This window comes from Peromyscus maniculatus, chromosome 5, assembly GCF_049852395.1.
Source record: "Peromyscus maniculatus bairdii isolate BWxNUB_F1_BW_parent chromosome 5, HU_Pman_BW_mat_3.1, whole genome shotgun sequence".
In the NCBI taxonomy this organism is placed as follows: Eukaryota; Metazoa; Chordata; class Mammalia; order Rodentia; family Cricetidae; genus Peromyscus; species Peromyscus maniculatus.
Window position 1 is genome coordinate 42,168,806 of NC_134856.1, and position 26,252 is coordinate 42,195,057.

At 37.5% G+C, this 26,252-nt stretch overlaps 1 protein-coding gene across 9 annotated transcripts in view; it reads left to right on the forward strand.

Annotated features, from left to right (window-relative positions):
* Positions 1–26,252, forward strand: part of LOC143273316 (uncharacterized) — a 192,989-nt gene that overhangs the window by 131,909 nt on the left and 34,828 nt on the right. For 2 of the 9 annotated variants that reach the window (XM_076572133.1, XM_076572140.1), the window contains exon 2: positions 11,083–11,228. The exons of the other annotated variants lie outside the window; for them this stretch is intronic. The gene's annotated coding sequence lies outside the window, so the exon portion shown is untranslated. The remainder of the gene's footprint in view (positions 1–11,082; positions 11,229–26,252) is intronic. 9 annotated transcript variants of the gene reach the window in all.

The following is a 26,252-nucleotide window of genomic DNA, read 5'->3' on the forward strand; positions in this document are numbered from 1 at the left end:
TCACCTTATTTATTTCTGTTAAAATGTGATAAGGGTATCACATCGTAAGAGAATAATGTAACTCATGATATAAAATATGCAAACTTTTAAAAGGCAAGCTGGGGACTAGGGCTAAACTTTGTTCATTTACTTCACAGTAGAAATACGTTTTTAGACTAGTGTAATATGACTGATCCTGAAACTCCCTGTAACCTACGTCTTTTCTCTCTCTTTCATGCACAACCCTTGGACCATAAGTCGTTGAACATATTTGAATAATTTGATGTTAGTAAAGATAATGTCCAAGCTGTGACCTTGGCTATAGTATAATGTAGCCAAGCATGTTACTTCCAAATGTAGTTCAAGTCGGAAATAATTTCTGCCCAAACAGAGTAAGAGATTTCCAGAAACAAGAGTAGATACTGATGATGCACTTTTCATAAATTTTAAGAACAATAAACTAAGAACACGTGAGATGAGGTCAGAATGCTAAAGGCCTTAGACACATTATGCTTGTTCATAAACCTATTTTTTAAAAAGTGTCACATATTTTCTTCCTTTGGGGAATGCTTGTTTATTACATAGCGCGTTAACAGAACCTTTGTTTCCCCACCACAAAATAATTCAGGGCACTGATGTGCAGGCTAGTGAGGAAGGCCTGAATAATAACTTTTGCTTTGTCATTGTGTTAATACTCTAATATCCTTTAGATGAATGACATAGAAGACATTTTTCAAAGAGTAAAATAAATATTTTTCCAATTTGCAACTTAGGAAAATATTTTCATGTTCCATGTGAGTGAAAGAAATCCTCTTTGTTGTATTCATGATTTTTAGCCTTTATTTCATAATCAGATTCTATATAGTAGGCTAGATAAATTAAAAAAATATTTTACTGTTAATATGCTTATGTTAAACATTGATGATATGAGCTATCTACTTATTTTAAAACTGATTAATTGTGTTATTAGTAAGACTAACTAGAAATCTGGTTTTCAATTTTAGTATCCCAATTCTCAGTATACTAGAGATACACACACTTGTAATAATCAGGAGGGGTTTGTGCCTATTGTGTTTGAAATGTTTGCTGACTTATATAGGATCTCTAGTAATTCGAGGGTGGATTTGGCATGACCTACTTCACTGTAATTCCTATTAGTAACTCCATTGAAGTGTTAAATGATAAATCCTTTGAAAATTTTTTCCTTAGGTAATCCTAACTTAACTATGTAATGAAAATAGAAATAGCTCTCTAAGGCAGTGTGTGTGTCTGTGTGTGTGTGTGTGTGTGTGTGTGTGTGTGTGTGTGTGAGAGAGAGAGAGAGAGAGAGAGAGAGAGAGAGAGAGAGAGAGAGAGAGAGAGAGAGAGAGAGAACGCTCCTCTTGTCATTCTAAAGAGCACATACAGATGTATTGGGCTTCCTTTTGTCTCCAAGAATGTTATTTAAAACTGCAGTTGACATTTTCCTACATAATGCAAGGATTTATGAAAATGCTTTTTCATTTCAAGGCATGTATGTAAGATTCAAATATAATCACCAGACTTAAAAAATGATCCAGATTCTTACACTGAAACAGAGTAACAACATATCTTTATCCATCACAAAGTGCCACGATGAGACAAAGGTATTCCAGTTGTGATAAATCCTCTTAGTAATCAAATAGATTATCCCTAAATATTAAGTATATTTACATCTAGAATATCAGATAGTGGTGTTGCCTGCTAATATTGAGTGGCTGACTACTGTTCTCCATTGAAAGTAAAGAAACTAGCTAATTACCAGCCACTAAACTCAAGGATGTTTGGTAGGTCATTAGTGCTGAGAAGGGATACAAAGAAGGAACACAGGGAAATGGATTCTTATGCACTGCATAACAGCCTGACTGCCTTCCCTCTTCCTCCCTCCCACACCCCCATCTGCCTCTGCAGCTTCCCATTTCTAGGGAAGGAGTGAGTATCTTGATGGTTTCCATTTTCTAATCAAGAAGCATTGTCTCCTGCGTGAGTAGTGAGGTGATGACCTAGATGCACTGATTCAGTCTTGCCTGGAGAAGGCTCCTTCGCTGTGCTGCCTGGTGAGGGTCTGCTTTCTCTTTGGAAAATTTCCCCTACCTGAGAAAGAGTGCACTCATCTCATGTACCTTCATTTTCCCCAGGAAAGGTAGAAGTTGTTTTTATTTAAATAAATCTTGATATTTTCAACAGCTAAAATTAGATGATTTACGTTTCCCCATCATAGTAACCTGGATTATCTCTTCTTTTGAAATGGAAACTGTTCTAACCCTATAACCTCAACATCACTGTGAGTAAAACTCTTTCTAATTATATGACTGTGTGGTAGGCTCATTAGCATTGCTAATCAGCTGACTGTGGAGGGCTTGTGTCTTCAGTTCTAATGTTCATACACTATCCATCGACATAATTGCAGTTGTGGATAAGTACTTAGATGCTACTGTATTTAAAAGTACAAATATGAATTTTTCAGTGCATACCACTAAAAGTTCAGGAAAAGCATATATAATTTTACTAACGAGTCTCCATATAATTTTGTGTCACTAAATTGAGTTTCCACACAGTACTGTTTATCTAAAATGTTCATGGTACCTAATACTATATGACATTAGAGTTTTAGTTTAAAAATGAGAAAAGACTTCCTCTTGGTTTTGCTTTATTTTCATTTCTTCTGTGACTGAAAGGCAATCATTTCTAGGGGAAGGTTTTTTTTTTTTTAATCTATGGCAAAGAATAGCTGATGATTTCTGAAAATCACCTTCAAAAGCCCTGTGTGAGATCACCATGATTGTCACAAATGAATATTTATTAAATGTCCACTGGGCTCTTGACATTATACTAGGTTTTTCAGGGATTTTGCTGAAGGAAGATAATAGAAGAGAGAAGATTTATATGACTATAATTTTAGATACATATGTATAAAAAATTATTGCATAATTGGATTATATGTATATTGCACTAAACACATAGATACTCCTAATGCATGTGAACATGGTAGAAATATTATAAAAAGGTATACATGAAGCATTTCTGTATTTTCCTATACTTATGTAAATCTTCAAGTTAACAGGCTATCAAAAATGAGACAAACTATAACAACAGCAAGTGAGTAGGAATAATTTTCTATGTTGATGCCATTCCACATTGCTTTATTTAGTAGAACTTCATGTAGAACTACTAAAAGAACAAAAGAGTTTTAAGAGGAGATGAGTCAAGGCCGGGCGTGGTGGCGCGCGCCTTTAATCCCAGCACTCGGGAGGCTGAGCCAGGCGGATCTTTGTGAGTTCGAGGCCAGCCTGGGCTACCAAGTGAGCTCCAGGAAAAGGCGCAAAGCTACACAGAGAAACCCTGTCTCGAAAAAACCAAAAAAAAAAAAAAAAAAAAAAAAAAAAAAAAAAAAAAGAGGAGATGAGTCAAAATATGGTCTTTGAGATGCCCTTGGCAATAAAAAGATGTAGCAAGAATCTCATGGCAAAAAAAAAAGGTGCTTAGTAGGTATATGTGGGACAAAGGGAAAGATCTGGATGCAGAATCGCCATGTGTAGTATAGGAGTCAATGTGAGAAAATCATGTTCATCTAAATGAAGTACATAAAATATGAACTCCACAAAATTTATAATGAATGACCTGTGAAATAAAAGTTTGAGAAAATGAATAAATGAAGGAAAAAAGTATAATTTATTCAATCAATCACTCATCTCATCCATTATATATTTCTTTCTGACAGGTGTGCTAGGGGCTATGTGAAGAATAAAAGTTTTGTAAGAAAATTCTTGGATAGAGAATGTAGTATTAACTTGAAAAGTCTCCCACTGCTCAACATATAGAAATGCAAGCAAAATGAAATGTTCTTGTTTTGGGTGAATATCCATGCTTCTGAAAAACTAAGGAAAAATTTCAGTACTTAAACAATGGGAAAGCTTTTAAAAACAGAATGGTAAGCCTGGTAGTGATATCAACTATCTTGGGAAGGGAGGTAGAGGGGTGTCCTGGCCCATGGATATAAATGGAACCTCCAGCTAAGACTGGGACTCAAGATTTGGAGCCTCCATGACTGGGAGAGTTGCAGCTGAGGCAGAAGCACTGAGCAGGAACCCTGGGAGCCTTGTGTGAGGACTAGGATTTCTAGTCAGCTCTCCAGCATGCAGCAGGAACCCTGGGAGCCTTGTGTGAGGACTAGGATTTCTAGTCAGCTCTCCAGCATGCAGCAGCAAAAGGGATGATTCCTCTCACTCGGCCTGGGCTTTGTGACTAAATAGGAAGAGACAGCTTCCCCTAAGAATTTCTAACCGTTATAGGCATGCTCTTTTAGAAAGTCATGGTTTAAATGTGAGCTCTCATCTGGTGTATCTGCTGGAAAAAAAAAAAAAAAAGGTGAAGGGAGTTACAGAGCACTAGTACTCCTGATGAGCTCTACAGAACCAAGATGAAAACCGTTGTAAAGTGTATGCCCTTCTCTCAGGCTACACTATACTCCTTGAGAAAATGTACCACTCAGCATGGCTTTACTTCTTACAAGTCAGATACTAGTCAAGGAAACAGCCAAAATGAGCAAGAATTAGCAGACCCTAGTGCACACCAGAAGTAGCCTCTAATAACGATAACTGAAAGAGAATATAAACAGGAAAGTATAAAAATTCTTTTGAAACGTTAAAAGTTAGAGGAACCCCCTTGAACATGTGCATATATGCATGTAGAAGCCAGATATTGGCATCTAGTTCCACAATTGTTCTTGACCTTGTATTTTGAGACAGAGCCTCTTATTAAACCCAGAGCCAATTGATTTAGATGGCCAATCTGTCTGCCTCTGCCTCCAACCTCACCCCAAGGGTTACAAACATATTCCATCATGCCCAACTTTATATGTGAGTGCTGGGTATCTGAACTCAGGTATTCATTCTTTCTTTCTTTTTTTGTTTGTTTGTTTTTTGTTATTTTTCAAGACAGAGTCTTTCTATGTAGCCCTGGCTGTCTTGGAACTCATTCTGTAGAGCAGGCTGGCCTTGAACTCACAAGCCTGCCTCTACCCCTGGGATTAAAGGCGTGTGCCACCAGGCTAGGTGTTCATTCTTATGTTGACACATTCTTCACTCACTAGGCATCTTCCCAACCCCCTCCCCCAAGAGTTTGTAAACATCTAAAGTTTTAGAGTAAATCACCTTTAACTTTAGCCTCCTTTGTCCCTGGTTGATGCATGGTTCTGCCTAACCTACTACTCAAGAGTAAAGCTGTTATAAAGACATTGTCATAACAAACTTATTTGTGTACGGGAGAATAGCTGAAGAATGTACTTCAAATACTGAAATAAGAGCATTATTCCGAGGTAGGAAAAGCCACCTGCAGGAGGCCACATGAAGTATGGCTCTGTTAGCAGCGTCAGAATGATAAAAGTACAGTGAACATTAGTGATTGCCAAGGATGAAGGAGAAGAAAAAGAAAGGGTAGAGTGACTATTAATGATTAATAACAGAAGGAATTTGTGATGAGGAGACAGTCTGTGTCTTAATTGCAGTGGAGTTTATGGCAAATTTTATGGAATTTGTGATAAAATAGTATATATTCAGAAATTTCACTGGAATTGCTCAGGAAAGGATAGTGGCAGATGATCGTTTTAAATTTGGTGAACTAAATTTTACATAGACTGAAAGAAAGCTAAAACCACTAACCACATATATATGTTTTAACTAAAAAGAAAAATAAAACATTTCTAAATGTGTATAACAAAAGCTATAAATGAAGAAAAATGGACAGAACTATAAGGAGAGAGAGAGAAATATCCCAAACTATTTGGAATTTATTTGGCATATCTCAGTGAATTTTGGAGGGAAGTGGGAAATAGGTTGAAGGGATGGGGAGCTGGAGGGAGGGCATGAGACATGGGTAAGATAAAGATACACTGAATACATGTATGAAAATTCCATAAAATGAATACATTTTTAAGCAAAAAGAAAGCTTGTTAGTATGTGAAAAGAAAGTGTATTGTGAGCAATGTGTTGTTGTTCCTGTGTCTAGGGACAGCAAAGATAGCTCAAGAAATAAACTTTATTTCCTATATTTCCAAAATTTGGCTTTTCTATAAAATATAGAAGTGAAACAATAAAAATTGTATTAAGAATGAATTTATTTATTTATTTATTTTGGGGGGTGTTCGAGACAGGGTTTCTCTGTGTAGCTTTGCACCTTTCCTGGATCTCACTCTGTAGCCCAGACTGGCCTTGAACTCAACAGAGATCCACCTGGCTTTGCCTCCTGAGTGCTGGGATTAAAGGCGTGTGCCACCACTGCCCAACATTCTACAATATTTAATATAAGCAACTTTTTTAAATTAAAAACTACTTTGTCATACTAACAGAAGACAAAAAAAATGATTTTAAAATGTACTAAAAGAGAGTAAAATAAAATTAACAACTACAAAAAAATGGCAGAAATGTAAATATGAGCTTTGGAAGTGGTTCAGTTAGTAAAATCCCAGCTGCCCATCCACACAGGAACACGCACCCACACAAATACACAAACATATATAAGTATATGTTATATAGTTTATTACATATATATGCATGCAAAATGCTCTAATCTTCCCAGATAAAAATATAATACTAGTTTTAAGAAAATTATCTAAATTATACTTATAAGAGCTATGCTTATGATATTAGGATGCAGAGAGATTTAGAAATGAAAAATGTTTGAGGCAAATGCTAATAACAAAACTATCTATGTTGATATTAAACCCAATATTGTTGAAGACAAAAGCTTTATTAAAGGTAAGTAAGACTACAAAATATAAAATGAAAATTTTTAAAGTTACACACAAGATAATGTGCATGTTCTTGTTAACAAAGCCAAAAGTGAATACAGCAAAAACTGACAGCATTTTAAGAGTAAAATGACAATTCTGCGGTCCTAATGAGGAAATTTAAACTCTCACCTAAAGAACTGCTCAAGAATACAGATTAATAGAAAAGTAAAAGGTTTGCACATGTGACCTTGAAGATAGGTGTGGCACAGTTAATCCTACAGTTAATAGATGTGATTTTCAAATAAATCTATGGTATTTATGAGAACATGGTATATTCCAGGGACCCAAAGAGGATCTCAACATATTTTTAAAGGGTCATTTTCATACTAACCTCTGACCATAATACAGCAAAATTAGGAATCAGAGGATGACCCCAAACATTCTTTGGCATGGGAATTTTCAAAACACTCTTTTAGACTCACAACTCCCCATGGGAGGCCTTTCCTTGTTGGAGTGAGGAGGGAGTAGGGGATAGGTTGGAGGGGAAGGGGGGCGGTGAGAGGAGGGAAGAGAGGGGGCTGTGGTTGGTATGTAAAAGAATACAAAATTTCCTAATAAAAAAGAAAGAAAGCCGGGCGGTGGTGGCACACGCCTTTAATCCCAGCACTCGGGAGGCAGAGCCAGGCGGATCTCTGTGAGTTCGAGGCCAGCCTGGGCTACCAAGTGAGTCCCAGGAAAGGCACAAAGCTACACAGAGAAACCCTGTCTCGAAAAACAAAAAAAAAAAAAAAAAAAGAAAGAAAGAAAGAAAATTATAATAGAATTTGAAAAATACTTAGACTAGAACAAAATTAAAGTATAATTTCAAATTTTATAAGCTGAAGAAGCTGTTGTGGTACTTAGAGGAAACTCTATAGCTAAATGTTTGAAAAAAAAAAACCTAAAGAAAAAGTAAATAAAATATAAAGACTGTTGAATTAAAAACTCAAAGTAGGTTATTCTTTAAATCATTAAAGCAATAGAGAAACATGAAGCAAAACTCTAGGAAGAAATGCACAAATAATTAGTAATGATGAAGGAGAAGGAAGCTACCTATGATTAATGAGTTTAAAATGTAAGAGAATATCATTTACCTAGCTCAGTTATCCCCGGAGCCTGTTGTCTGAATGTGAATTATGTGTATCAAGCACCATTGCTAGGTCAGTAGTGACATTTTGTGAGTAAATTGCATCAGGTTAGAAGACTAGAAATAAGACTATAACCTGATAGAAATTCTAGCTTTAAACTTCTGAAGAGCAGTGACCAGAAACTATGACTGCAGAGTTCTTCCAAAGTATATCAGTGAATTCTGCACCAGCCCACTGGTGATTTTGTTCCCTCTCATCTGAGGTTAGCTCCTCAGCAGTTATGATCAGATAACCACCATTGGATGACTACTCCTACTCAAGAGAAATGCCTGCTATTGCTATGTTGACATGCTCTGTAGCTATGTGTCCTAACCTTTATGCTACATATGCCTGTAATAGTTACATGAATCTAATTGTTGAGCTAAAAAGCATCCTCAGTGGACATAATTACTTTATGCCAATAAATTGAAAACCTCAGCTGGGACAATTGCCTAGAAAAATAAAAGTTTTTCATATGTATTCAAGAATAATTAGAAAACCAAGCTAACCAGGACTACATAACAAGAGCTTGTCTCAAAACAAACAAACAAACACCAAAAACACAAATAGAACTACAATTCTATTTTGTGCCTATAAATTTTAAAGAAATTTCTTTTCATTGAAAGACAGTGTTGTTTTTGTTACTTGTCTTATTGCTATAACAAAAACAAAACAAAGCAAATAAAACAAAAAACAAAAACAAAATAACTGATAAAAGCAAAGGGTTTATTTCGGCTCACACTTGCAAAGGGTGCTGTCAATCATGGCAGGGCATCTGTGGCAGCAGGAGCTAGAGGTGGCCACTGCCATTGTGTCTGCAGCCAGGAGGAAGGAGCAGAGGTGCTCGGGCTCACCTTCTCATTCAGTCCAGGACACCAGCCCAGGGAATGGTGCCATCAACATCAGGGTGGGTCTTTCCACTCTAATTAGCCTAACCTAGAAAATCTTTCACACACATGCCCAGAGCCTTGTGTCTTTGGCGATTCTAGATCCTGTCAAGTTGACAATATTAGCCATCCCAAGTATAAACAGTAAAAATATAGTAAGAGACTGAGAAATAATTTTGGTGCCACATAATGAAGGCAAATTGTTCATACCCTACAGTAAATCCATTTTCTGCCATTTCACTAAGGAAATGCTCATGTATGTGTGCAGAGATGTGGGAGAGTTAGGTATGTTGTTGTAGGAATTAGTAATTGCAAACAAATATCCAGGAACAGAGAATTGACAAATATCCTCGGAATGATTAGTGCCAGATGGTTGACATAGTTGGTTAACAAGTCAATGTGATGGCATCTGGTCTTTATGCTGGAATGCCTGAATTTTCATGGTACCTTGTTGATAGAGATTGCAAACCAGATTTAAAGTTAATGGTTGGAATTTATATTATGAAAAATTACAAATATGTGAGTACTGAAGGAATCAAAGCATTTACTAAGGTACCTTGGGCTCCAAATATAAGATAGCAAGTAATCTGTGAATTAGTGGTATCATAGAAACCAGCAATTAGACAGGAAGTACAAAGACACCGGTGGTCACTGGCTGAGACCAGATAGAGAATAAGTGTTACATGAGTGAGTGTGGTGTCATGGTGTTTGAAAATGCCCTGAAAGCTAAAAGTTTTCTAACGCATCATGAAAGTGCATGTTAACCATATTACTGAGAAGGGAGAGAATGGTCATGACATCAGTTATAGAACTGAGTCTGCAGTGGTTAGTGAGGGTAGATTGTCACAACAGGCAGCATGCTGGCAGATTTGTTTTTAATATTGCAGTCAATTAAAGAAAAACAGTGGAGGAGAGGCAGATGCTAAAAAGATGATACACCTGTAAGAGATGAGATGAAACACTTCATTCAGAGAGCTACAACCAATTTAAAATTGACTGAGTTTTGTTTCGGGGTGATTGCTCTATTGAAATTGCTACAGATTCCTTCTACCTTGATTTTTGTTACTCTTTCATTTCTAGGTTTTAGTGCCCCTAGGTGATCACTTCATTTTTTTTTTTTGAGCTAGATGTAGATTTACAGACAATAGTAAGGAACAACATGAAGAGATTTCTCTGTTCATTTTTATCCAATTTCCCCCAATTCTAACATCCTGGAAAACTACTACAAATCACATCACAACTGGGTATTGACATTGAAATAGTCAAGTTGCATACTGAACAAGTGCATCACCAAGGATTCTTGGGTGTGTGTGTGTGTGCATGTAAATGTGGGAACGTGCCCTGACACAAGTAGGGTTAGAGGACCACCTTAGTTAGCTTCAGTGTTTGCCTTCCATTTTGTTTGAGACAGGGTGTCTTTGTTGTTCTGCTAGAAACACTAATGTAGCTAGCTGAAGACCTACCAGGATTCCCTTGCCTCTGCCCCATCTCTGTGGACAAACACTGGAACCGAATGTGCTCACATTATGCATCTGGCCTTTGTGTGTCCTGGGGAGCCATCCAGTTTTTGTGTACATCAACAGTTATTTCTGTTGGGTTGTTGGATAGCATTCCATGCTATGACTGCAAAAGATCAAGCATTTGCCCTTGAAGAATATCTTGGTGTTACATTTAGCTGTTTGTGAATAAATATATTTCCTGTGGATCTCAAAGCAGATTACCACAAATCTGACTTTACAAGAGAATTGTATTCTCACTGTCCTCAAAGGCCCACAGTGTGAATGTGAGAGGCTCACGCTGGAAAGTGGGGCTGAAATGGACAGCCATTCTTTGCTTCAACCATCTTATAGCCACATCACTCTAGTCTTGGCCACTGTCCCTTACAGCTAATGTCTCCGTATGTCTCTTGTAAGGACACTTGTGTCAGTCCAGTTCTTGTGTATCCCAAGTAGGAGTTGATGTCGATTTTTTCATTTTAGACATTGTGAGAGGTGTTTAGTGATGTCTTTCTATGGTTTTAACTTGCATTTCCATGGGAGCTCTGAATGAGGATGCCAGCCATCTTTTGTTGTTGTTGTTTGTTTGTAAGGTGTGCACTTTTATTAGGCTGGTCTCTCAAGTCAGTGTACAGGCAAACCCTGGCAGCCTCAACACCTCAACCCACTCCCAGGGAGACCGAAGCCTTCATACATCAAGTTGGGGAGACAAAAAAAAAAAAAGAGGGCCATGATGGCTGACCAGTCAAAAATAAAAACAAACAAAAAAAGAAGTCTTAAGACAGAAGATTTTTTTTTAATTGCAGTACGGAGTTTACACAGAAGCAGTGCCGGGGAGGGACAGTGTTACTTCTGTGGGGAGTACGTCCTGCCAGCCAGCCTCTGTGTGTCTGCTCACTGCGTGTCTTCTGGGATGAGATACCTGTGTCTGCTGGTTCTGTTCAGCTGAACGGTACGTTGTTCCACTGTTGGGCTATCATTTGTGAAGTTTAAACAGCAGTTCTTTGTCAGAAATTCTGTCTTCCCAGCTTCCCCTTTCTCATGCTCTTGGCCTAGTTATTTTCAAAGCAAAAGGTTTTAATTACGAAACGACCTAGGACAACATTTGTTTCTTTTCATAGATCATATTTTTAGTATCAAGCCTAGGACTCTTTGCTTAGCCCTACATCTGGAAGATTTTCCTCAAAACTTTTTTCTAAATTAAAAAATAGTTTTACATTTAGCACTGTTTATAACTTGTTATTAATTAATTTTTTATATAAGGTATGGCACTTAGGTTCTTCATTTTTGCGTTTGGATGTCTAATTTGTCCAGCATCATTTACTGAAAAGCCATTTTTTCCTCAACTGCCATGTTCAGATCTTAGAAGGAAAACATTATTATTATATTATAATAATTACATATATAAATATAAATTATATATATAATATATTATATTAGCCTGCAATAGTTAAGCGTAGTATTAGCAGAGTTTTAGTAGGTACTCTATCAAATTGAGAAAGCTTTCCTTTGTTCCTGTGAGGACTTTATCATGAGTGCTTATTGAACTTTTCTGATGCTTTCTTTGCATCAGTTGATAAGATCATAAGATCAACTTGTTAATAATATGGAAAATACAGATCAATTTTCTGTTTAATAAGCTTTACATCCCTGCAGTAAGTCTAACTTTGTTCTCTGTGTATGTGTTCTTTCTCTATGCTGTTGACTTGTATTTACTAATTGTTTGTTATTTATTTGGCCTCTTCTTTTAAAAAGAATACTGATCTGTAATTTTCTTCCCTCATTTATTTTGTTTTCTTCCTTTCTTTCCTTCTATTTTTTTTTATTGAGTTTAATGTCAACATGCCTCCAGATTCATAGAGTTAACCGAGAAACTTTTCCTCTTCTATATTCTGAAATAATGGAGACTTGGTATAACTCTCATTTAAATTTTGGATAAAATTCTTTAATAAAACAGTCTGGCCTGGTGATTACTTCTGTGGTAATTTTCAATTACAGATGCATTTATTTTAATACTTCCAGAGCTATTCAAATGACCTGTTTCATACTGGATGAGTTATGATACTTCAGGTTTTTGTCAGTAAGAATTGGTCCATTTTATCTAAGTCATCAGACTTGCATTTGTAGAGTTATTTGTAGCTCTCTCCCATTGTCCTTTTGATTGATTTGTGGATAAAGCAATATTTCTGTTTTATTATCAATACTACTAATTGCTAGAGATGTGTCAATTTTATTATGTTTAAAAAAAGAAATAAGTTCTTTGCTAGAGTGTTGGTGTGGACCTGCAGTCCCACCTGCTGAGGAGGTTGAGGTAGAAGGGTCACAAGTTCAAGGTCAGCTTAGGCAATGTAAGGAGGCACTATGTCCACATAGAAAACAAACCAGCTCTTCATTAATTGATTCTTATCAACTGTTTTACTGTTTTCAACTTCAACCAATTCTGCTCACCTCTATTATTTCTTTTGTTCTGCTTGCTTAAGATTTATTTTGCTCTCTCTTTCAAAGTTCCTGAAGAAGAACTTAGATAACTGACTCAAGACTTCTTTTCTAATGCACATAATTAGCACTCTAAATCGATTGTCTGTCAGTTATTGCCATGGAAGAAAATGAAGGTTTGAAAAATTCCGTTTATGACATAAAGACCATAGATGCAGAGGAATAAATCAATAGGAGGAAATACATAATCTTTACAGAGTAAATGATGAACCTTAATGAAAGTTGGAAAAAACTCTGAATAAGTGGACAAAAAACCTGGGTTAACAAGAAGACCCAACATCATGAAGGCAGCACTTTCCCCCAAATCACCCTTAACCACTGCCATGAGAGTCCAGTACTGTGCAGCTTTAATGCTTGGACTGCTCCGTGGATAAGGGCACTTGCCACCAAGCCTGACCACCCGAGTTTGATCCTCAGTGCTCACAGTGTAGAAGGGAACCGACTCGTGCAAGTTTTTCTCTGACATCTACATGCACACCATAGCATATGTCCATGCATACATACATACACACACACACACACACACACACACACACACACACACTTAAATAAGTATTTATTGCAGCTGCTATTTCACTCTCATCAGCTTAATGCAAAATTAAATGGAAAATATTCATTAACACAGACATAAGAACATAACCTAATCTCAAAATCTACAGGTGATACCATAAATAGTTACTATTACTATGATAGTTGTAGTAATTACTTTTCTAGCTATTCAGTTTGATAATACTTAGGAGAGTTGAAAATATTCAGGTATGTTTTATAAACTCTAATATATGTACACAAAAAGTAAAAAGTTAATATTTGTTGTTACATTATAAATAATTATGGAAAGCTGAAGAAGTCTAACTGTCCAGTGATAAGAAAATGGGTGAATAAATTTGAGGATATTCACTCAATAAAACACATAGAACAGTTAAAATAATGAGCTATACCTGTACATATCATTAGGAATAAAACTCTAAGATATACTGTTGAACATGAAAAATTATTCCAGAACATTACAGTGTGATGAAATGAAAACTTCAAAGCTTTCAGAGCACTCATGGGAATGGTAGACATCAAGTCCAGGGTGCATTTTCCATTTCAGGAACAAGTGAGCATTGTGGTGGTATTGTGTTCCCCAAAATAATGTGTACCCTAATAAACTTATCTGGGGTCAGAGAACAGAAAAGCCACTAGATACTTAGGATAGGCAGTGGTAGCACACGCCTTTAATCCTAGCATTCCAGAGGCAGAAATCCATCTGCTCAAGGATACAGCCAAGTATGGTGACTCACGCCTTTAATCCTAGGGAGTGATGGTAGAAAGCAGAAAGGTATATAAGGTGTGAGGACCAGAAACTAGAAGCATTTGGCTGGTTAAGCATTTGGCTGGTTAAGCTTTTAGGTTTTGAGCAGCACAGTTCAGCTGAGAGCCATTCGGATATGAGGACACAGAGGCTTCCAGTCTGAGGAAACAAGATCAGCTGAGAAGTTGGCCAGGTGAGGTTAGCTGTGGCTTGTTCTCTCTCTCTCTGAACTTCCAGTGTTCACCCCAATACCTGGCTCAACTTTGATTTAATTAATAAGACCTTTTAAGATTCCTGCTACAGAGCATGAGATCAGGAAGGATTTCCCACAAAGATTACATTGTAACTGTAAGGTCTTACTTCTTAGAAGTCAATCTGGTAGATCTTTAAAATTACCATGGCTTTCTGTGCCAACAGAATCAACCAATAGGGAAGATCTTCAGTCAGCAATTATCATACTTAATTAAACCCTTAGAGGTCATTTTACCACCTGAAGATAAATTTATCAGATGAGATAAGTACTGTAGAGACAGATAAGGTAAACGGCTCCAAGAAAGCCTAGGTTTGAACAGATTTGCTCTTTTATAGTGGATGGACAGAGTAAGTTTGCTAATGGTAAGGCTTTTCTATTCGGGAAGAAAGCAGCTATTAATGGACCCCCAAAGAGAGGCATGTTTAACACATTCTAGGGGCAAGAAAACCAATCACCGAGTCGTGCAGAGGAGGGGAGAAATAGCAGAGAAAGAGAACAAAGGGGAGGAGTGAAGAGGTTTTAAACCAGCGAGGGCCACGTATGGACTCTGACTTTGAATGAGACAGGAAGCCTCTGAAAGAGTTTGATCAGAAGAGAACCTTAATTTTACTTTTGTTTTAAAAGAATCACTTTGACTACACAGAAGAGAACATGCCAATTAGCCATTCCTTCTTTAGAATCTAGAGACCATCAAGAAAAAAGCAGCTATGGACTAATTCATTATATGGTGTTTTTATGATGTTCATGTGTTTGCTTCAGTACAATCTTATCTCCCATTTAACTAATGAAGAAACGTGTAGTAAACTGCCCAAGGCCAATCAGGCATTTATCTGAGAACTAGGTTCAAGTCCAGGCAGTTTGACTTTTTTACTTCTACTCTTCCCCCCCTCCCCCTTACACCACAGGTGGTTCTGGGAAGGGTGTAAGGAGGCTGATAGGAGTATGTGCACCTTTAAAGTATGCAAGTATATTAAGTCCAGAAAGCCAGTGATGAAGTGCAAAAACAGAATTGCAATAGAAATAAGTTACATGAATTGCTCTAGAGGTAAATGATAGAACTGTTGGTGGGTTGTTGACTTGGGGAGAAAACGACTTACAAAAGATGTCTGAGATTGCCTCAGAAATATAGAAGAATTAATAGCCACGTTTGAGCATTTAGGCATGGTTAGAAATGATTGTTCCCAGGTAAAATCAAATTTGAGTAAAATCAGGCATCAAAATGAACTTCAGATTGTTTTGTTGTTCAGAGAAAACTGACCTGCGGATGTACCAGTGTCGGCAAAGTGGCTACCTTAGTAATTCTTTGCCAGTTTGCTGACTTGAACTGGGTTTTGCAGATCAGTTCCATTTGGAAGGAAGATATTTCTGCTTGTGGTTTAAAATACTTCTTTTCCTCCTCAGTATTTACAGTGAGTCATCCCATTTGGAATTATTGTGTCACATTTTCCAACTTTCATTCCCCCCACGAAGCAGTCATCAGGAGAAACACAAGTGATGGACATTAGTGGCAGAGTGTGTGGTTACAAAAATCAATAACCACAGGATGCTTCAGATTCTTAAACAGTTTTTAAAAAGTGTGAGGACACTGGGTGGAATCCACATAAGAGTGATGGTTAAGACTGGCACTCACACTACAAGGCCTCAGCTTGTAATTAAAGCTCCTTGTCCTGTTTTAGTGTCTTTTTTCACACATGCATCTTGAGAAAATCCATAACCTTAACCATATCTGAATGTTTCACAGAATTGATGTTTTGCAAACAACCTTGCAGTTTTGTAAAGAAATAAATAGTTTCTTACGTAAATTATAATTGCAACAATGTTAAAAGGTCTTGTGTACGGATTAAAGAAAGCCTCCAGGCTTCGATTTTAAGACTTTAAACAGTTCATTCTGATCTTTCCAGTCTCTTGTGATGACAAAGTATCACAACCTCAAAAAGAAGTGTTTAGGATTTGTATTTTAAATTTTTATTAAAGTTATTTCTTGTCCCTGGCTTATTTTTTTAGTTCATTTTAATATCTTCTATATTTCATTGCATAACTGCAAATGATAAACATTTATTGAGTGTCAGTTGTTTAGTTGACCCCTTAATTGAACAGATATGGCCTGTACTCTGAATTCTAGATTAGCTAAAGAAAAAGTGGAGAATCCTCACAATGCTGCCAGTTTAACATGACCCCTGATTTTATTCCTTCCATCCAGCTTTTATCTGCACAGCTATAATGGAGCTAGCTTAGTTAGAGGCCTAGAATAAAAGTCAGTTCTCACCAACAAAACTTAAATCTGGGAACTTGTGCATTGTTTTGGGAACGAGGTACAGAGCATATGACAGACAGTAAGCATGAAGCAGGAAACTAAACCAAAGACACCAGCTCCAGGGTTCTGAGGCAAGCCGCATAGAGGAGACTTTTCCTCAGAAAACTGGAAGTATAGCTAGCTGTACTTCAGTGTGTTTGAAAAAAAGCAGCATTCCAGCCTGCCTATCAAAGCCGATGCTTCCTGAGTACTGGCTATAGACCCAAAAGGACTTTGTTTTTCCAGCTTTCTTAGTCCTTGAAACTACAAGAGGTCATTATTAGTCTCTCCGCTTTATAGATAAGCAACTGAGGCATAGAAAATTGAAATCAGCTGAGCAAGTTTCTATACCTCGTGAGTACTTGTGGCTGCTCTCAGATTCAGTGCAGAGCCGTAGCACGTGGCTCTCATCGCTGTGCTAAACCAGCTCTTAACATAACAATCCCATGTTTCAATGTCCTACAGAAAATTTGAAAGTGTTTCAATGTCCTATGGAAAAGAGAAAAATTTTTGCATCAGTCTTTTGGAATGTCAGTGTCTATTGTTATTGGAGGTCATTTGCACACCATGCCCGCGTGTGATGATCAGAGAGCAACTTCGTGGAGCAGACAGGTCTCTCCTTCAACATAAATGTGGATCGTGTGGTGGAACACAGGTCCTTGGGCTTGTTCTACAAGTGTCTTTACCCACTGAGCCACCTTACTGACTGCCCAGCACCCATCTCAGAGATGAGGGCTGCTTAAAGGAGGTGCGGCAAGATAGTGACCTAGGAAGCGTGTAACATTAACTTTCCAAGTTGGGATCCATATCAGATTCACCGAGAAAAAAAATGAATTTTCATTTCACACATTCAAATAAATTTCCTAATTACTATATAGTTTTAAAGATAAAAACTTTTAGAAGCTGTTAAGAAATTTGTCTTTTTAAAAAGTTTTTGGAAAAGCCTAGATAAAAGTATAAAGTTGTACACAGGTGAAATTAATAATATCAACTATGGAGATATTTAAAGAAAATATGAGAATGTAACACTTTGAAGGTTATCTGCAACAAATTTAAATGCTAGCAACGGTTGTCTTTGTGTGTGGGACTGTGAATTATTTTGTACTTTTTTTCTGCTTTATTTTCAACTTTTCCCTCGTTAACTTGTTTTCCACATTATAATAGAAGTCATTTTTTAAAGCCTCATGAACTTGAATGAAAGAATTTAATTAAAGATGAATCCAAAGATGATTTATAATTTTAAAAGGGAGTTCTTATCTACTTATAAATCCATCCAGAGCAGAGAATACACCTTCGACTTCTCTTGTCATTTTCAATAATACCTGTTCTTGCAGATGGCAAGCACCTAATATGCTGTGCCTAACAAAAGCCCTTACTTTAGACTGTTGAATTCAGGGTCCTAAGAAGTGAAATTAAACTTATAAAATTCAGAAGAATGTTCAAAAGATTGTGTGGAGAAGTGCACACTAGGAAATAGTGAATCATGAAACTTCTGGAAGGTAGAACATAAGAAATGCCAGTCTCCCAGCACTCTGCTCCACTATTATAACACTATGGCTGTTTTTCAGAAGGAGCTTAGCATCCCACTAGGATTTCTAGAAGTATAAAGAAGATGGTAAAATCAAACAAGGATGCTGTAAGAACAGGAAACTATAAACTAGACTTTATTATAATCATTGTATTTTTAAAATCCAAAACAAAATATCAGTAAATTGAATCTATTAGTATATAGAAATTATTGCAAATGATGATTGAGTGTGATCGTCTAGAAATGCCTAAGTGGTTTAACATTTCCCAGTCAATATAATGCACCATGTCAGCTAAAGGAGAGACAGGAATTACATGATCATCTTGCTAGATTTTTTTTCAAATCTTCAATAAACTTAAATACTAATTCATAATAAAAACCAGGAATGGAAAGGAATTTCCTTAACCTGATTAAGGATATCTGTAAAAATGTGTAGCAGAATTGAAAGCAAGGGAGATTAGGGAGAATAGTCTTCCCTGGGGATGAGCCTGCTAATTGGTTATCCAATACCACATGGTCATCCCAATATCATATACATATCAATGACACCAAATGAATTCAGCATGTTGTATATACACAATTGAAAAAATAATAAAAATAATAATTGAAATAAAAAAGCCATGAATTTGAGAAGGAGCTGGGAGGGTAGAATGGCAGGGGTCAGGGGAAGGAGGAAGAAAGGGGAAATGATGTGACTGTATTTTAAGTTTTAGAAATTACAACATAAAAAGATTAGACCCATTGACATTACTTCTGTTCAACATGGTACTTTAGGTTTTAACCATAGTAAGCCAACCAAAAGCATAAGTATTGCCATTATTCATAAATTACCTATTAATGTACATGAACAATTTAAATGCATGACTAACCTTGATGCCTTTGGGGTATGCCATATCTCCCCCCCCCAAAAAAAAGAAGCACAAATAGTGTATTAAGAAAATATGGATACACAGAACCAGACTAAAATCAAGAAATTCTGTTCATGGAAAGACTCCCTTAGAGTAAAACAGCACATCATAGTCCTGGAGACATTTATAGCAGATAATATAACAATATGTTTGTATCCATACAACATAGATAACTGATATGAGTCAATAAGCTAGATAGCCCATTAGAGAAATTGGTGAAAGACTCAAATAGACCTCCATAAAAAGGTTACCTAAATGGCAGTACCATCTGCTCTTGAAAAAAAAAAAAAACATTGTTTTATTTATTTGTTGAGAATTTCATGCAATATATTTTGATCATATTATTTTCCTTCTCCCAGATCCCCCACCACCTCCCTATCACCCAATTTCATGTCCTTTTTCCCTCTTAAAGGCAATCCACTCCCATACCCCAAAACAAACATGGAGTCCAATTTGTGTTGGCTGACAATGCTTGAGCATGGGGCCTGCCTTGGAGTGTTTTTGATATACCCAGTCATCCCACAGAAGAAACCCAATTTTTCCTCTCCCAGCAGCTATAGTTTCAAATAGCTTCTTAGCTGTGGGTAGGAATTGGACTTTGTATGAGTAGATCAGTGTAATGCTCAACCCTTATCAGAGAAGCTTCTTCTTGTGGTAGATGATAATTAAAGCAGAATCCCAGAACTAGTCAACACGCAAAGAATAAGAGACTTTGGAATGCTAAGCCCTAAATGGATATCTATATCACATCCCTCCCCTCAAGACTCAAGAGATCTATGTGGAAGAGGGGGCAGAAAGACCGTAAGAGCCAAAGGTGGTGAATGACTTCAAGGAAACAGCATCTTCCGGACACAAGCAGACAGATGCACATATGAGCTCCCAGACACTTTCTGTGACAGCATGCACAAGCTTTGCTTAAGCCAGACAACATGGAGGAAGATGTCTGCTCTTATTAAACATAAGGACATGCAAATTAAAATATCTAGACTAATGAAAATACCAAGGGCTGACAAGAAAACAGCAGCTGATGGTGTGCACATTGTAAATTGGTTAAACTGCACTTGGAGAAAACGGGCAGTAAATACAGAGTAGAACATATGTAACCCATGCCTAGCAGTTCTGCTACTCATGATGTTTGTATTTACAAAATACACATTCTAGAATGTTTATGCCCCATTTCTTTTAACAGTCCAAATGTCTTTTAACAGTAGATGGGTAAATAGATTGTGTACAGTAGTCACACAATGGAACACTTTAAGGCATGAGTCCAAACTTTTTCTGGCAGTGACCAGATGGTAAAGTCTTGGTGATCTGACTTTGTGTCCCGGCTGCTCGGTTCCTATTGTTATAGCATGCAATCAGCCAGGACAGTACTGAGAGAACAGCCTGACAGTGCTGGCCACCCCAGCCCCTCCCATTTTTATTTACAACCACCCAAATTTTGAAATTTTTATAATTTTCACAGGTAGTAAAATGTTATTATTTTGATTGTAAAAAAAAAAAAAACAACTTTAAAACAGAAATATCTTATTCAACTCACAAGCCATATAAAAGCAAGGGACCAGGTTTGACCCTTTGGCCATAGTTTGTTGATCCTTGCTCTGGGTATGTGAGAATGAGTAAACTATAACTACATACATCAACATGCATTAGTCTTACATAACTTTGAATAAAAGAAGATAGACAGAAAATGTGCATATTGGATTATCCCATTTCTATGAAGATCAAAGGTAGGCAGAATTAATCTATGATGTTAAAGTAGCAAGCTAGAGAGCCATCCTTAAGAGAGTTGGAAGTGACTGAAAAGGAGCACAGGAGGATTCTGGGACACTGACAAACACTGGGTCTTATGGATGCTTGCTATGTAAATGTCTGTACCTAGTAAAAATTGATAGCATACCTTTTTATTGATTCACTCTTCAGTGTGTCATTTGAATAAAAACTTTATTAAAATGGAGGTTATTGATTATGAGGAGTGGAAGAGAAAAGGGAAAGGGGCCAGAAGAAAACACTTTTTAACCTTTAAAAGGGAGAGAGAAGGGAAGAATTGAAGCACTTGATGGTGGGTACTTTTAAAGGATTACTAAGAGCATTTTAGATAAATTTGTCAATGATAATGAGGCTGGAGAGATGGCTCAGTGGTTAAGAGCACTGGCTGCCCTTCCAGAGGACCCGGGTTTGATTCCCAGCACCCACTTGGTGGCTCACAACTGTCTGTAACTCCAGTTGCAGGGGCTCCGATGCCTTTTCTGAACTCCATGGGCACCAGGCACACACAGGGTACACAGACATACACGCTGGCAAAATGTACATAAAATGAAAATAAATCTTTTAAGCAGAACTCCAAAAGCAAAAGATAGTCTCTGAAGATTAATTACAGCACTTTTATGGAGTGGCTGGGTTTTTTGTTTTTGTTTCTTTTTCTTTTACTTTTCTTTCTCTCTCTCTCTTTTTTTTAGCTCTTAATGATCTATAAGTTAATTCCTGTGTCTCTTAAATATAATTCTGTAGGCAGATTTTATGGCCGAGGAAGTGCAGTGAAGGGATTACTTGCTGCCTCACTTAGATCTAGCCTCTCCCAGCATCTCTGCACACTGACATCTTCAGGTCCGGCTGTATAGTGGTTATCACTTGGCCACACTTGGCAACCTTGAAAAGATGTACCTTTTATTATTAGGCTGTAGACATGCAGTTTAATTTTCACTTTTATACACAAAGATTACAATGTTTTATATCAAAAAGCTACGTGTGTTGTGGTTTAAGGTTGTAGGGGCTGATACTCTTTTTACTGGGTATCTGGGGAGGTGTGTGTGTGTGTGTGTGTGTGTGTGTGTGTGTGTGTGTGTGTGTGTTGGTCGGGGGGAGGCGGCACGAACTTATTTACGTTTCTGCTACAGCAACCAAGGGGCTCTATGAAATTTTATGATAATTTTAAAATGGAAAATATAGAAGGTAAAACAAGCTGATTCAGAACTAGAAGCCAAGAAGAATGTTTTACTTTTCCTCTGCCACTGATTTTTAGAAAAAGATAAATATAATTTTTACAAACTCTCACGTATTTGCAGAATGGCACAAATTTCTTTCTGATTGCTTTTTTATTTTTTTTTTTTTTGTAATTCGCCTGCATTGTGACATTACTGAGGATTTTTTAAACCAGTATTCTTTTGTTTGAAACCTTCTCTATATGTATATATGTCTCATCATCTGGAACTACCATTTTCTTTCATAGCCCAGCATATATGAACCATTCCAAGCTGATTTCTAGAATTTTTCGATATTAGAAACAAGCATTACCACAGCTGCTATGGCTTTGATACCTGGTGTTATTTATGGGTTTTCATAAAGGGGAGGGGGTGAAAGGAAAAATATACTACTGTCTGGCCACTCTCTACCTTCTCTTTCTCTACCCCCCTCTCCACAGCGGAGTTTAATTTTAAATGATAAATGTGGAAATTAGAGACCATCGAGAAAATCCAATTTGGTGAGGAGTTTTAAAAATCCCATAATAAACGCAGAGTGAAATGTATGATTTAATGCAGGGCGCCAATGGCTGCTATTATGGGCTATTAGCAAATCGGGGCTGAGAGTGAATCTTTATCACTGGGTGAGTGCGGGTTGGTCCTGCCTCTCCCTCTGCTATTGATTTGTAGCCGCTTGTCATAATGACACTGGGAAGCAATGAATGGAAGATGTGCTTTTGATAGGATTCAGGGGGGTCCCGGGGCAGGGGGAGAGAAAATTCAGCAAGTTTTCTATCTCTTCTGCCTGATTAGATTTTTTTTCTTCTTTTAAGAGCTTTCACATTCCAATAAAAATGCTAAATCAGCTCTGTGCCAGAATTGTTAGGGTGTAAATAGCTGGTCACAGTTACCGCAGGAAAAGATACAATATTAGCACCCAGGCTCTGCAGCGCTAGGTGGACGGAACTTGATAGAAATGGAGTTGCACATGGATGCAGGTGTGGCCAGATGACAGTGGGATGAAGGAATGTGAGGACATAATGCAGGCATGCACTCACTACAAAAAATGCACCTGCATTGCATATGTATGCAGTAGCTTGTCTACACCATGTCATGGAAGATGATCTAGCTTTCCATACATGTATGCATTTTATGAAAAAGATCCTTTCTTCTTTTGTGTGTAGCTTGATAAAGGGCACGTAGAAAGGGTACACTCATGTTAATGATAAAGTAAGTTATATCCCCCAAATTTAACTACTCATAGCAGACATTTATTCAAAATGTTCAGCATAGAGAAAGCGTACTCTTTGAGGACAAAGACACTCAAGAAGTAATCCAATTGGGAATAGAGGAGATTTCTGTAAAGAAACATGTGCATTAAAAATTTCTCAGAATGAATTGTCTCTGCTTATTCAGGAATAGCTGATTGTAGTCTCAATATGTATGTATATTTTATCTATTTTTAAGAGCAAGCAATCATTTTCCCCTAAGCTTCTTTATTCTGAGGTAATGTTAAGAGTCCTTGCCTTAACATGCAAAATTGCATGCAGACAGGCAGTATGATGTTAGAGCAATGGATGCGGTTTATGCAAGCATGGAGAGAGGAGCATGTTCAGTGAACACACAACACCACTTTGTCCTGTCAAGTGGTAAACCTGCCTTCTCAACATGCCTCATTTCTCAGGCGAGCGTAAAGGTGACACAACATAAAGAACAGAAATATTCTGTGGAAAGCAGAATCCCACTGCTAGAGACTTGCGAAATGCTTGTGGGAAGGTCTCCTTCATCTTCACTAGTTAAAGAAGAAAGTATGAGACCGAATGTCAGAAGAAACCAGGAATGAAAAATAGATCCCACCTGGATTCCTACAACCAACTTCAACTCCTTCAGGTCCTTTACTCTACTGAAATGCGCCATGAAAAATGTCCACAGGCTGTTTTATAGCATTTAATGTCAGGGAACCAAATAACATCCTTTTAAAAACCGCTCTAAACTAGCCAGGCCTGGTGGTGCAGGTCAGTCATCCCACTACTCAGAAGGCTGAGGTAGGAGGATCATGAGTTCAAGACCCGCTACAAAATAGGTTCAAAGGCCAGCCTAGGCAACTTCAAAAGACCCTGTCTCAGAACAGTAGAAACAGGGGCGCCAGAGATGGCTGCATGCTAGAGCACTTGGCCTGGTGTGCTCCAGGCTCGACTCGGCCCCTAGTGTCGAAAGAAGGGAGTGGGGGGGGACTCCTGAGGGGTAGTGTACTTGTCGTACCTTTACACAAAAGGGAGCTGTTCTGTGTACTAGGTATGGGAGGGAGAGGAGGAGAGAGACAGAGAGGGAGATGGAGAGACTACTAGGACCTTGTGTATAGAGAATCTACATGCCGTTAGTCACATGGACCAGAGAGAGCCTTATGAAAACAGGCACATCTTCAGACTTTGAGTGCAATGCCTTTCATAGAAAGCTTCACAGGCTATGCAGATAGCTGCCACAGTTTCTACATCCCCATCCCCCATTGGGGACTACACCTAAACTGTGATTAATTAGAACATGGCCATTTATTATGTATCATTTATTAAAAACTAATTAGAGGCAGAAAGAGGCCCTTCTCCATTCTTCAGTGTGTGTGGGGGGGGGGGGCGGGGTGCTTTATCCCATGCAGTAAGTGATTATTGTTTGGTCTATATATGGCTGTTTTATACTACAATGAATTACCTGTATCGAAGTAATAATACCATACGTTCACATAGCCTTTGTTCTAATGTAAAAGCATAATTAATCATCCCAAGAGTACAATGAGGCAGTCCTTTCCATATTGTATATATATGTTAAGAGATTTTCACTATTATCCAACCAGAAGTAATGGCATTAAAAATAGAAGTGTGAAACATTTCTTTTTCTTACCCTATATATAATAATATAAAATGTATACCCAAATAGAAACTGAAATAGATAAATACTTTATAAGAAAAAAATGGCTGATGTTTCTAGACCTTTATTTACTAGGATATCAGTGAAGAAAGTGTTAACATTTTTGTTGGTTCATTATATACAGTGGTTATTTCTCCTTTTAAAGTGACAGGATGGAAGTTTTCCTACTATTGAAAGGTTAACATGCTTAAAGCTTGACAAATAAGATGCATAAGTCAAACAACATCAAGATAAGTAGTAGAAGAAAACAAAAGATTTTTTCATATAAATATAATGAGGAACTCAAGACAAAAATAAGTCCTTGTTTCATGTGAATAAAAACAGACGGGAAAAGAAAATTACGTGCTAGAAGAGAGATTCGAAATACCTAACTATAAAAGGGCGAAGAAATAATAAACGCGCATTGAAGGAACTATTGAAATAACTGGAAATTCAGAGCTAAGTAGAATTTAACCCTCTGTTCTGCCCCTCCTGTGCTCTTTAAGCTTTTGTGGGGTGGCAGAGGGCACAGTCCTTCCCAGAAGTGGTCAGAGCACAGTCAGACTCCTCTAAGCGTTGCACACTGTCACATTAACTCACCCTCTATGGACACATTGTCCTTCTGTAACTGAGAAGCAGAATCGGGAAACACTGCCGTTGCCGAGTTCAGTAATGAGTCAGGGGCAGAGGAGAGCCAGAGGGGTTTGCCGTTTGTGATACTGAGTGCTGATTGCCAGTATTACAGTGTGACAGCCTTCTTGTACCCATTTCTCCATCTGCTGTCCTGGGTTCGCCAGCGCACTGACTGAATCTACAAGTTTTTAATAACACATGTTCCAGGAAAGCTGTGCTTCAACCCTAAACACCAGCCAACTCTAGAAGCATCAGAACATGCACTGCCATTTGTTTATACGCTGTGTGTTTTTTAATACGCTCTCTTAAATCACCCTTTTTCTCGGATTATATGTGTTTGACTAGCATACCCTTCCTCCTCCCAAAATCACAAGCAAAAAAGGGAACAAATCTAATAAATAAACTAGTTCTAATTCTTTCTCTAGCCATTGTTGTGTCCTTATTACCAAAATACATTTCAGACATTTTGTATTTATCTGTGATTTGGGACAAAATTATTGATCACTTCATTTATTAAATTAAGTGATAGAAGTATATGAATATGCATACATAATATATAGCATATCTGTATATTCAATGGCATGCTTATTCAACTTCTTGAATATTTAGATTTTCTAGTCTTTTTTACTTTGCAGCTCATTGTGTACAGGCTCTTCCAAAAGGTACACACCTTTAATGCCAGCACCCCAGAGGCAGAAGCAGGTAGATTT